The sequence below is a fragment of the Lissotriton vulgaris genome, chromosome 3_2 (genome assembly GCF_964263255.1).
Source record: "Lissotriton vulgaris chromosome 3_2, aLisVul1.2, whole genome shotgun sequence".
Lineage (NCBI taxonomy): Eukaryota > Metazoa > Chordata > Amphibia > Caudata > Salamandridae > Lissotriton > Lissotriton vulgaris.
The window spans coordinates 78,614,886-78,627,221 of NC_141690.1; positions in this window are offsets into that span (position 1 = coordinate 78,614,886).

A 12,336-nucleotide genomic window follows, 5' to 3' on the forward strand; every position below is an offset into this window, starting at 1 on the left:
TGATCACTGAGGCGTGAAACATGCTGACCTTGTAGTTACCTGGCCACCTCATGCCTTTTCTGGTAACCCTCAACCTATGGGTTTTTTACTCTGCCTAGGGTACCTCTCTATTAAAATTAATTTCTCTGTAAACCTTAGACAGTTTAAATGCATTGCACGCACACTATCACCCTTCACTTAGGACTCTGTTCACACACCCACATGCACCAAATGACAGTTCTAAAAATATCTCAGCCAATGACCCTTCGGGGGACCAATAGGGCATTGCAGCCCTGGCATGACGAGGAGCAACTGCCCAATGATTAAGCATGACATCCATCGGGGTGTGTGAGGGCTACGAGAGACAAGATTTGTCTCCCCTCCTACAGAGTCCTTGACCTAGCACTTTCTCCTTTCTAACATCTCTGTAGTGAGTGTTTGACTTCTGGCACCACTCACTTTGGAACTGTGTGCCATTGTGCCCATCTCCCCCTGTCCCCCAGTGCCTGGTTGTTACTCACCCTGTTGATGTTGTGTCAGGTCCTCTCGAGCTGTGTCCAGACTCCCAACTCCTTGCGCCGTCTCCACACTGATAACTGTGGCCTCCGTTTCCTCCAGCTCCTCTTGTGGCACTAGACTCCCACCTCCTGTCGCTGTTGCTGCCTTCCTGTTGGTAGCAGTTCTGTGCTTGGTTTCGTTTTCACATCATGCCAGCGCCTCTTGGCCTCCTCCATTGACCTCCTCGACTCTCCGACTGCATTCGCAGTAGTCTAATTGTGGGTCAGTTGATGGTAGTGATCTGTCACCTCCGTGACGCTGATCTGGTTTGCCGGCGGACAGCACCCTGTCTTCCTCTCCCTCTGCTCCTTGGGCTTCTCCGACCCCGTTGTTCCTTGCTGGTGGTCTGTGGGTATTGTGGAGTTTGCGTTGGCCTCTGCACTCCGGGTGAATCCATGTTGCTACGCACTTTGGATTGTTTTTGGTGTTGAAGGAGCTGGGATTCTTATCTAGATTTTTACCTTATCAATTCTCCCGACTCCCAGGACAGGTCAACTGGACCTTTTTTTCTGCTAAGAAGTGTAGATGGGAGGGTTCCAAATTCATAGTTGAAACAGCTTTATAAATCAGCAATCAAATCCAAATGAAAGAACCACTGACTACGAACTGAAGTTAAAGGATTTATTACAAAGCCAAAAATAATTTGACATACAAACATCTCAGAAAGAGGTTCAGAAGATAAACTGGCACTAATACAAACATAATCCTACAAAGGAGTCTCAAACTACTTAGAATGAAAAGCAAAGTCAATTCGAGAAACATCAGGCATCCAGTTACCGTCCCTACTTGAAGTCTGGACTGCATTTAACAAAAGGAAAGGAAAGGTTAATCTGTCCCTAGACTAACTCTAAGGTGACATCCTTACTTAACAGTTCCCTTCAAGCAAGAGTAAAGGTGTCAGCCGTGAAGACTCCCTAAGAAGTGCAGTCACGTTTCATAGATAAGTAGCCTAAACTACTTAGCTCGTTCTAAGATGCTCCTTCCTACACCCTACTCTGCCCTAAGTTCCCTCAACGCTTTTTAAGATTGCCTACATCCTGTTCTGACAACCTCCTAACAAAATCTGCTCTCCATCCTCGGGGTCTGTCCCTGATACAAAACTCCCAAAATCGTAGATATGCCGAAGGGACACCCCTCTGGGCAGGTGTTGGTTTTCGGATTTTTCCAGCATGGCATCCTTCCATCCAGCGTCCCTTGAGGTGTCCTTGGATCCCAGGCACATTCCCCGCCAAATGTTGCAGATGGACATTCCTCTGGCACCTTCTTGTCCTCACTCCTACCGCCCTAACTTCTAAACAATGGATCTTTCTACCTACCGAGCTCCGTGGCCTTGCACCTGCAACTGAAATACGTGAGAAGCAACCTTGTGCACATCCAAAGTTACAATTCAATATTCTCTGAGAACAGCACTCTTCCCAACATGAACAACCAATGCTAACTAAAGAAATAACAGTTAGGCCTCTACTGGCTTTTCTTCATGTCCCAGACCTTTACATGTTTAAACACTTTTCTAAATGATTCTACATTATAAGCAATGCTCTCTGTTCTATTACAAAAACAACATCACACTTCAACTCTTAAACGTAAGCTCTTTTCCATGTTAAAGTGTCACATTTTGTCTCCTACACGTGCAACTCTTAATATGGCACGTTTTAGTAATTTAACAATACACATGTTTAATAACATTTCTACATTATATAAAGCATCACACTCCTGTTAAGGTTCTACATTAGATGAAAACTCCCGGTTTCCCATTGCACAGATCATCACGTCAACTAAAGCCACTACCACAATACCAGTACTAGATGAAGTATTCGCTGCCTGGGGCATCCCGGAAATTGTGAAGACTGACAACGGACCTCCATTTAATGGACAAGAATTCACAGACTTTGCCAAGCACCTTAATTTCAGACATCGCAAGATCACCCCACTTTGGCCACAAGCCAATGGCATGGTGGAGCGGTTTATGGCCACTCTAAAGAAAACCGTACAATAAGCCGATCTGTGCAAACGTGATATTCAAGTGGCGCTCAATGAGGTTCTTAGAGCGTATCGAACAACACCACATGCTACCACAGGCAAGTGCCCAGCGACTTTGATGTTGGATCGCTCAGTGCGCACCAGAATACCAACGTGGGAGGAAGCCGATGACGCGCTGTCTCAAGATTCAGAACATGAAGAAGTAGCCGTCACTGATAAACTAAACAAAGAGAAAATGAAAACATATGCTGACGACCGGAGGAACGCCACACCTCCCTCTATTCAGGAAGGAGACTGGGTGCTGGTTCGGCAAGAACAACGGAAAAAGACTGACTGTTGCTATCATGCGGAACCACTGATAGTAACTAAAAACAAAAAGGGACCATGATTACAGCTGAGTCTGATAACAAGAGAATCACGAGAAACGTGACATACTTCAAGAAATGCACCCCCACAGTTCAGGAAATGTTGACTAATCCCACCAGTGGGACACCAGGGAATGCTGCGGCAGTAGAAAGTGACACAAGACTTGTCCTAACTACTGATGAGAGTAAACCAGCTGATCTAGATGGTCATCTGCGGCCGCGAGGAACCATTCGAAGACCGGCTCGTCTGATTGAGGAACTGTAACTATATCGTTTGTGATTGCTAACTTATGATCATAGATATCTCTGTTGTTTAAGAAGGGGGGAGATGTAATGAAGTACGTGCTGCGGCACTAGGACCAGTGCATGCATTAAGGACAAGGGGTGGAGTAAGGGGAGGAAGGTTAAAGAGAGGAGTGAGCAGGAAGGAAGTTAGTTAGAAGTAAGGCGGGAAGCCAGGAGATAAGGGCTTAGGAAAAATAAAGAAGTGCAGCCCAAAAAAAAAAAAAAAAAAAAAAAAAAAAAAGGTTCTACATTAGACTGCAAACGCTATGAATACTCTTTTACATATTGCACTGATACCCGGCCTTCTGTTACATTTCTAAAACACACATTAGTATTTCTTCTAAATATGCGGGTACTGACTACGGGCGATTACGATGCACCCCTACAATTTTCAAAATGACATGGTGCTCTCTCAGTGTGTTCTTTTTGTTGTTTTTTATAGTGCATTTTCTGCAGACGTGTGGGGTTTGCAGGCCTGTCGCTGGTTTTCGCTGCCTTTTGTATCGCAATTGGACTCCTCGCAAGTTTTTTTGTGTTCGTGTTTCGGATTTTTGCAGAATTGCGTTGACTTTATTGCAGACATTTGACGCGTTGTCGTGGGCCTATCACATGGTGCCTCTGTGTTGTGAATACTTAGTTAACACAGCGTTCTTTTCCCGTGATAGACTGCGATGTTGAAAGTTGCATTAAGCTAATTTTGTGATGGTTATCACGCGTTCTTGAGAATATCCCCACAAGTTTTTGAATTAGTTCACTCAGAAGGTAGATATGGCTTTGAGTGTTTCAGACTCAGCTGCCCAGGTTTACACGTCTGCAAAGTCACGTCTCTTTAAAAAATCTTCCTGTGGCAAGTCCTCAGAAAGAGGAGCACAGAGGCTTGCAGGGGCCTTTACTTGGTCCATTTCTGATGCCGCCTATGCATGATTTTGAATTATGTTAAACGTGCAGGGTGAGAATTTTAGTAAATCTGTGCAAAATATATCTTTTCACGAACTGCATATTATACCTTTCCATGTGTTTCCCATCGAAAATAGATGTGATTCTGCTACGCCTTAAAACTGTAGAGCTTATGCAATAATAATGATTATTATACAAATTATGAAGATAATAATACTAACACTACTATTACAACTAATGATAATAATGATAAGTGCTAAAGGGTGCTTAAAATCTGATTTGCAAATATTGGCAAGTATCAGAAAGTACTAACGTATCACGCCGAGTCATGTGAATGAAAATACGCTCCCGAGTCAAAATCTTTCAAACGTGTTTGCTTCTTTTTGCAATCACCTGGGCCGTGTGCAGTGTTTTGTGTTGCGGGAAAGGATTGCCTTAACCGTCCTGACAGCAGAGAGTAAGTGTTAAATAATGCATGTTTGTTTCTCGTTTGGTCATGAGAAGGTCAAATGAGTGGGATCCCTTCATTCCGGGCCCCTTCCTTTGAGACCTGACTCCTCAAGGTGAAGAGCTCATTAGAGTGAACTATCCCTAATCTGTAAATCTCTTACAGTCCTCATCTGTTCGTGTTAGATTGCCACTTCCTGTAGAGGGAGGGGCCAAGCAGAATGTTTGCGCGCGCCTGATAGGTCATGGGGGCATGGCCATATTACTAGGGAATAAAGCAGCCCTTTGGGCAGTTAGACTTCCCATTTTGTAATTTGTAATCAATAAAGGGTGCAGTGGAAAGGCCTACAATACAAAACCAAAGAAGCGGAATCAATGGATGCTTTTGGTTTCAAATGAGTAATTAACAGTCTTTACAAAGGGTCTTATATTCAGGGCACAGTGTTATTGATTATTTCTAAACTCTTTCAACAGGGCTCGTTATCGCAATATAAGCAAGAATTCAGCACAGTACATTTTTGAATATCCAGAAATGTACAGGAGGTTCTGGGGGTCCTATAAAAAATGTTTTATAACCAATCACATAAAAATAATTATACAGTTAAAAAATATATATGTGTTCTATCCATGACAAGCTTTCACTGTGTTCTGGGAATAAAAGCCACCTCAAGTAGCGTTTATCGCCTGAGATCCCTTATGAAAAATATCAAGGCCGGATCGACAATTTTATAAGGGCTCAGGGTCACACTTTAAATTCTTTATTATTGGTGTGCGTTGGCTCAGCCTCATTTTAAGCACTATTATAAAAATATGACACAAAGCCGTCCGTTTTACAGGGCTTGTTGTAATACACATAGAAGACAATTGACACAATCTGAGAAATATTGCAAGACAGGAGACTGTTAAAGCAATACATTCAATGTGTGGCCAAGGGCAGCCTTTTCTTCGTGCACCCGCAATTTCTCCATGACGTCTATTCTTGTTGCTTGAACTAATAGCATTCAGGCAGTTCCTGAGAGTACTGGATGTGAGTTTGCCCTCAGTGGCGACCGACAAAGATAAAAAGTGGTGGAGTGAGTAGAGTGGGTGCAGGGGGTCTGCGGGTGGAGCACGCGGGGGTAGCGCCTGGAAGGGGGTTTAATCAAACAAACAAAAAGAATTAATCTGGTGCTGCTGGCTACCTCACGCTCCTCTGCATCCAGTTCCTGGTCCCAGGAGTCCCTGGGACAGAATCACGGACTCCCCATCCAATCGCCGCACTGCTCTCATGATTGAGAGCAGCTCGGGGATTGGTCTGAGTGGGCTGAATTAACGCTTGCTCAGGCAATACATCTGGGTTGGAGGAAGCTAAGTGTGCATGTCAGTTTGTCCAGCTTCAGACAGCTGGCAAAACTGACATGCACACTTAAAAGTGCACCAACTACTCCTCCTCCCCCCTCCCATGACCAGGCCCAGGCTCACCCTGCACACGCTGGCTCAGTCAGCTGCTGAAAAATATAATGATAAGAAAATATCGTTTAATTTGTTCAGCTTTGGGCTCTGAGCCAGTGAGGCGACACTCCTCCACTGCTTACGATTAAGAAATATATAGTAATCCCAATTTATTAGACTACACATTTGCTAAAAAAACTTGGAAATACACCTTTATTGTTGCATTTATACAAAGAAGGTTGTGCGACCTGCACAGCTATCTGGTGCATGCTTTTTATTAGCTTTGAAGTCTCAATACCTATCTGCCTTCAGTGGTGTACCCCAGCTACACTTCAGCCAAAGATTCTCACCCAAAAGGCCCTAAAATATGTTAGTGGGTAGTTCAGACATTCACAACAGCAACATGTTCAATTGCAACTTGCAAACAATTGTTCATCCTTTAAGTGTATTCTCATCCTAAGTGGCTTTGGGAGTTCAACAAAGCATTACCTGATTACTATGTCCACACCGAATTACACTTTGCAAGGCCCCAATGACACAATGAAAGGGAGAATATTTAAAATATATTATACACTCAGAAATACACTGTATGCTTATCATCTGCTGATATGCCAGAGCACTTTATTACAAGCTTTCACTTCAGATATATTCAGACTACAAGGGTCGCATGGTCATCAAAGAAAAAGTCTTTGCTGCTAAAAATGACTTAGTGTCTTGAGGTATTTGTTGTATGTTTAATAAATGTGTTACTTTAACCTGGTATACTTTCAACAACTATTCACTAATTATAGATGGGGCACGAGGGTCCTTGAGAGAGGATAGATTTGGAAATAGGAATCCCTTTATCCTAAATATTTTCCAGGGATCCAGCATAGTAGTAAAATCCCTTGACCAGAATATGGGGATAAATTGATCCTGGACGAATGATCTCCTATGCCATGGTACTACGTTGTCCAAGGATCCAAAAGCTTCCCAATGGCAACCGGATTGGTTCTGAGTGTCAGCTGCCTAAAGTTCAGATAAATCTATTTGTTCCTAGTTATTGACATACTAAAATACGCAACTTCGTTCCACAGCCTATCAAGCCACTGAAAATACAAAATAGTTGTTGAAACTGTGCTCTTCTGAATAGACCTATTGATCCACTTGACCTAAAGGTACATATAGAGTCTGGAAGGTTGTCTGCATTCCTGCCAAGCCAACATATGCTACTCCTTCCACTCTTCTGGGGGAGGACAACTAATTGAGACAAGTGATATCCAATCTGAGGTAGAGAGGATGCGCAGGAATGGGAACCATATTGGAGTTCACTGTTCGGCCCAGAGACTTCTCAAAAAAGAGTTTGGTTGATGTAGCAAGCCCACAGCATCAGTGCACAAACATGTCCATTCCCTCCTCCATCTGAGGTCCCATTGCGGCCCTTAACATCATTGGGGACACCTTCATTAAAGATCAATGGACCCCAGACATCGAATTTCAGTGCAGGGATGCTCATCTCATTCATGCTTGGGGGAATGAGTCTCATGGGGACCGGGTCCATTGCCAGCCTAGACATCTAGTGCTCATAAAATCTGGGGATCAAGGGTAATAGCAATAGATTGGGGAAAGGGAATAATGCGTGAACCACATGCCCCTCTTGCCCACACTCAAGTTACACTTAGTTTTTCAGGTCTAAATCTTTTTCCCTAATGTCTGAATCACACCTTGTATCATATCCATGGGCATACCAGCAGCCGCGGCCGGTAGTAGGTGTGACTGCAGGGCGGTGACGTGGGGAGGGGCAGGGTGGGGGGTAGTAATGTGTGGATTACGGACTTTAACAGGTAAGTAAACATATAAATAAATAAAACGAATTTCATTGCGCGCACTGCTGTGCCATGGCCAATGGTCCAAGTGACAAACACCTCTCACTTCTTTCAGAAACTAACAGTGTTAAGAAACCAGAAGCACTGAAGGGCAACAGGTTTGATAAGCTGGAGAACCGCTTGGATACGCTGGGTGCCAAGTTAGACACCCGCAGCCGACGTTTGGATACAGTGGTGGGCCAGATTTCGGATCTGGAGGACGGATCCGCGCAATCGACAAAAGGACTGGAGCGCATGGAAAAAATCCTAAAGGACATTGCAATTAAGAATGAGGACTTGGAAGCGCGCAGCCGCCGCAACAACCTTTGTATTATTGGTGTTCCGGAGTCGACAAACATCGGTAGAATGGATACGTTTGTGGAATCCTTGCTGGTGGATCTATTTGGAAGGGAGGAGGTCACCCCTGGATTTGTGGCAGAGAGGGCATATCGATCATTAGTTCCTTGACCCAACCCTGGCTGCCCTCCTGGGCCTATAATAGCTTGCGTCATGAACCTTCGGGACCGGGAGACCGCTCTGAGGCTCGCCAGGGATAGAGGTGTGCTGATGTTGCAGGGTTCAACAATCTCACTATTCCCAGACTTCACCCTCATGGTTCAGGAGGCTCGCCACAAGTTTTCAGGAGTCAAGGCGATGCTGCGGAATCTGGGCTTTAGATATGACATGTTATATCCGGCCCGTTTAAGGGTGAACATCAACGGGCGTTCCAGAATTTTTGACAATCCAACTGACACACAAGCCTTTTGCAGATCCCATAAGAACTCAGACTGCCAACGGAGAGAGGTTGGACAAGCCCCTTCCCCCCCACATAGCGGATCTGCTGCTAGTGTTGAGCTCTTCTCCACTGAATGACTGGCAGGCCTGAACTGTTGTACTATTTGTCTATAATTTTTGATTGCTGTGTATTCATTATGGCTCCATTTTCTGCTATTACTATGCTTGAGGCAGTACACATAGTTCATCACTATTTTCCTGCATTTGCTGGGCACCATCGAAGCGTTGCCACCCCTTAGGTGCGTAACAGACTGCCGTTCTCACAGTTTGTAATGCATCAGTCCTGGTTTTTGTCTTTCCATATGGGTTGCTTACAGGATGCATTGGATGCATGGTTGTTGGGTTCCTTGCCTTGCGTGGTGGATCACAAGGTTGGGAGGGGGTAGGGATGTGACTCAAACAGTTCAATGTTCTCATAATACCAGCTCCAAAAATGACATCTGCCATTATTATTTCCTATTTAATCGGACACATGTCACACATTGTCACCTCACCTGAAATAATTGATCATTCGCTTCTCTCGCTCATTACCTGGTATGTGCACGGGCTTAATAGCCCTTAAAAAGGCAAACACGTGATACATTATTTGCAGCGTCACAACGTTGACATACCCTTCTTGCAAGAGACTCACGTGCCCAAAGTGGATGCAACACGCTTTGAAACGGGATGGGGGGCTTACCGCTTTTTCTCTAACTATTGTACATATGCCAGGGGTACTGCGATCATTCAAAAATGACTCCCTTTCTCCTTACCATGCTGCCTGACTGGCCAAGAGGGAAGATACACCATTGAGGTTGGTAAGTTGATGACCCACATGGTCACTCTGGTGTTTGTGTACACCCCAAATGTTGACAGTCCCGACTACTTCCACAACCTAGATGCCAGGCTGGCACTGGTGTGGGTGGGTTGCTGATGGGTGGGGACTTCAATATACTCCTAGACAGCTCCATTGATAGTTCATCCAGTGTGGCTGCCTCCGAGCCTTGGGCACGACAAGTTGTCCTGCTACTTAGCGCCGAGATATCCTTTGGGATGAGAACCTCTCATCTGAAAGATCATCAGATTTGGCGGCTACTCCGGCCTCGGTGTAAATTGGCATGAGTCTGTAATCTTTCCTCTAACAGCGGGTACGATCCGATGGGAGTGTGAATACCCACTGACCTGGTGTTCGGATTCCGTTAGATATTTGGGCATCAACATACATTTCAACTCCAATTAAATAATACCATCCAACTATGGTACGGTGATACATTCCCTGGAAAAGCAAATAGACAGGGGGATTAGACTATTTCTCTCCATTGTTAGGCATATCGCACTGATAAAAAGTATTGTTCTGTCAGTTCAACAACATTCCTATTCCGTTACAGAATCGTTTTTTAAAAATCTATATGCACCAACCTTATTAGGCTGATGTGGGGGGGGGCAAGCGCCCCAGAGTTCGCTGGGAGATCATGACACTGCTCTATCACAAGGGTGGTTTTGGCGTTCCTAATTTTCAGATATACTACTTGGTCGCTCAATGCAGCTATGCTCACGCCTGGTTCCATTCTGAAGCCAGAATCCCCTACTTACGCTCCGAGGCAGATCTAGTCCTTCCAGATGCGCTAAGTATAGTCTTACCCCTGGGATACCTGTGTGACCCGCAAGACATTCAGACGGTCTCAACAACAAGTTGGGCCTGGCTAAAACTGGTCAGGATGATGGGATCACCACCACTATACACCTGAGCCTTCCACTCCCGAATCCACGGTGGATTCCTATCACAGGGGAGGGAATAGTGCAGCGCACTCTTAAAGTTTTGACATGGCTTCCATTGGGGACCTATATATAGATGGCCAATTCTTTTCTGCCTCTGACAGAGACAAATGTGCGAGGGCATTATTTATGGACAAATTTATACTAACTCGACTTGGTGCTGCAGTTAAGGCCCAACTTCCAGGTTACCCGGTCGAACCCAACCCTTCCCCCCCCTTAACCATAGTTCTAGACAGCGACATTGGGGAACATTTGATTTCCAAACTATATAGATCCTGTATGGAGATAATCCCAGTACATGATGCTAAAGTACGGGCTGCATGGGAGACGGATCTGGGTCAACCAATTACTGGCAACCAATGGGCTGCATGCTGTCTGCAATCCAAGGCGATATCGCTAAATAGCCGTCACAAACTCAAATAATTTCAAATTCCTGCGCCGTATTTACATTATTCCCAAACAGATTTTGCACATCTTACCTGGATATGCAGCTAAATCAGCACATATTGGTCAGACATACACCATATACTTGAGAAGATGATGGGTTTTATCCCAGAATCTGTTCTGAAATTCTCTGCTGTTGGGCTACTCTTGGCAAAAAGGGAAATAGCGTTGAAATGAGGAGGAAGGTGGCACCGACGAGTAAAGACTGGCTGAAAAGTATGGCATATTGTAATCTAAATTATGAATTATACGCCTCCACATTGCCCAGCACATTCCGCCCCCGTGCCATTTGGGGCCCTCTCAAACAATATACGGCAAGAACACAGTCTCAGTCAGACGCACGGATAGATGTCAGCGTGGAACCTGCAGGTATTGATTAAATCAGGACTACCTGTACAAAGTAATTGGACACAAGCTTTATAATGTTACAACTAAGATTGTTATTCATATTAAGTATTGAGAGATATGCGAGTAGAGGGGTTGGAAATGGGATGCGAGAGGTAGCACTCTGTGCAAACGTACTCCTGTGTGAGCGCACTGTAATTCTTGTCAAGGTACTGCATATCATGTGTTAGGCACAATATGTAACAGGTAAATGTTTGCATTCATTTTCATGGAACTGGAGCTGGAAAGGTATTTTGTTTTTGCAATTTCAAACTGATAAAAGTTTAAAAAAAATAAAAAGAAACCAGAAGCACTGAGAAAACCTTTTAGACGAAAAAATATGAGATTGAGCTGCTTACACCCCCAATCAGAATTGCGCTCTCACGAAAAAAAGCATCCTCTGAGCCATAAACATCTATACAATGAAAATTCACCATTCCTAGTGTACTAACTATCAAAAAAAGGTGACTTACTTGGGATCATCTCCGAAGCTGTCTTACAACTACTCAGATAGGACATAAAATAGGTAATATGCCAGATTCTGTCAGTGGCAGGGAGCTAGGGTTATCTTTTTACTCTTCTCCGTGGTTTACTATACACCAAGGGCCCGATGTAGGTAAACGGGATTTTCCGATTTCAAAATACCGAGGCGGGCCGATTCGGTATTCTGAAATCGGAAAACGAGATGTAGGAAAAAAATACCGATTGAAAACCGATTCGGTCGGCATCGGTAATGAGATTCGGTACGTTCCGATTCAGCTCGGTCCGAATCGGAAATTACCGAATCGGCCAACAACGAATCGGAAAACACCGAATCGGCTCCCACCGAATCGGATATTTCCGATTCGGCGAATACCGAATCGGTAAAAGCCGATTCGGTAAATACCGATTCGGCAATCATAGACCCATGGCGAAAAAGCCCATAGGAATGCATTGCATGAACCGATTCGGCTTTTACCGAATCGGTTAATACCGAATCGGATTTTACCGATTCGGATTTTACCGAATCGGTAAAAACCGACTCGGCAATAGGCGATTCAGCCAATGAGGTGGCTCCCCCTCCCCCACCCAAACAGGGAGTGGCAACCCTGGCAGGTGCAGCCAATTAAGAAGTTTCTAGAAGTTTCTGGAAAGCCTGCCTGAGCCCAACACACAGTTAGCAGCAGTGGGAG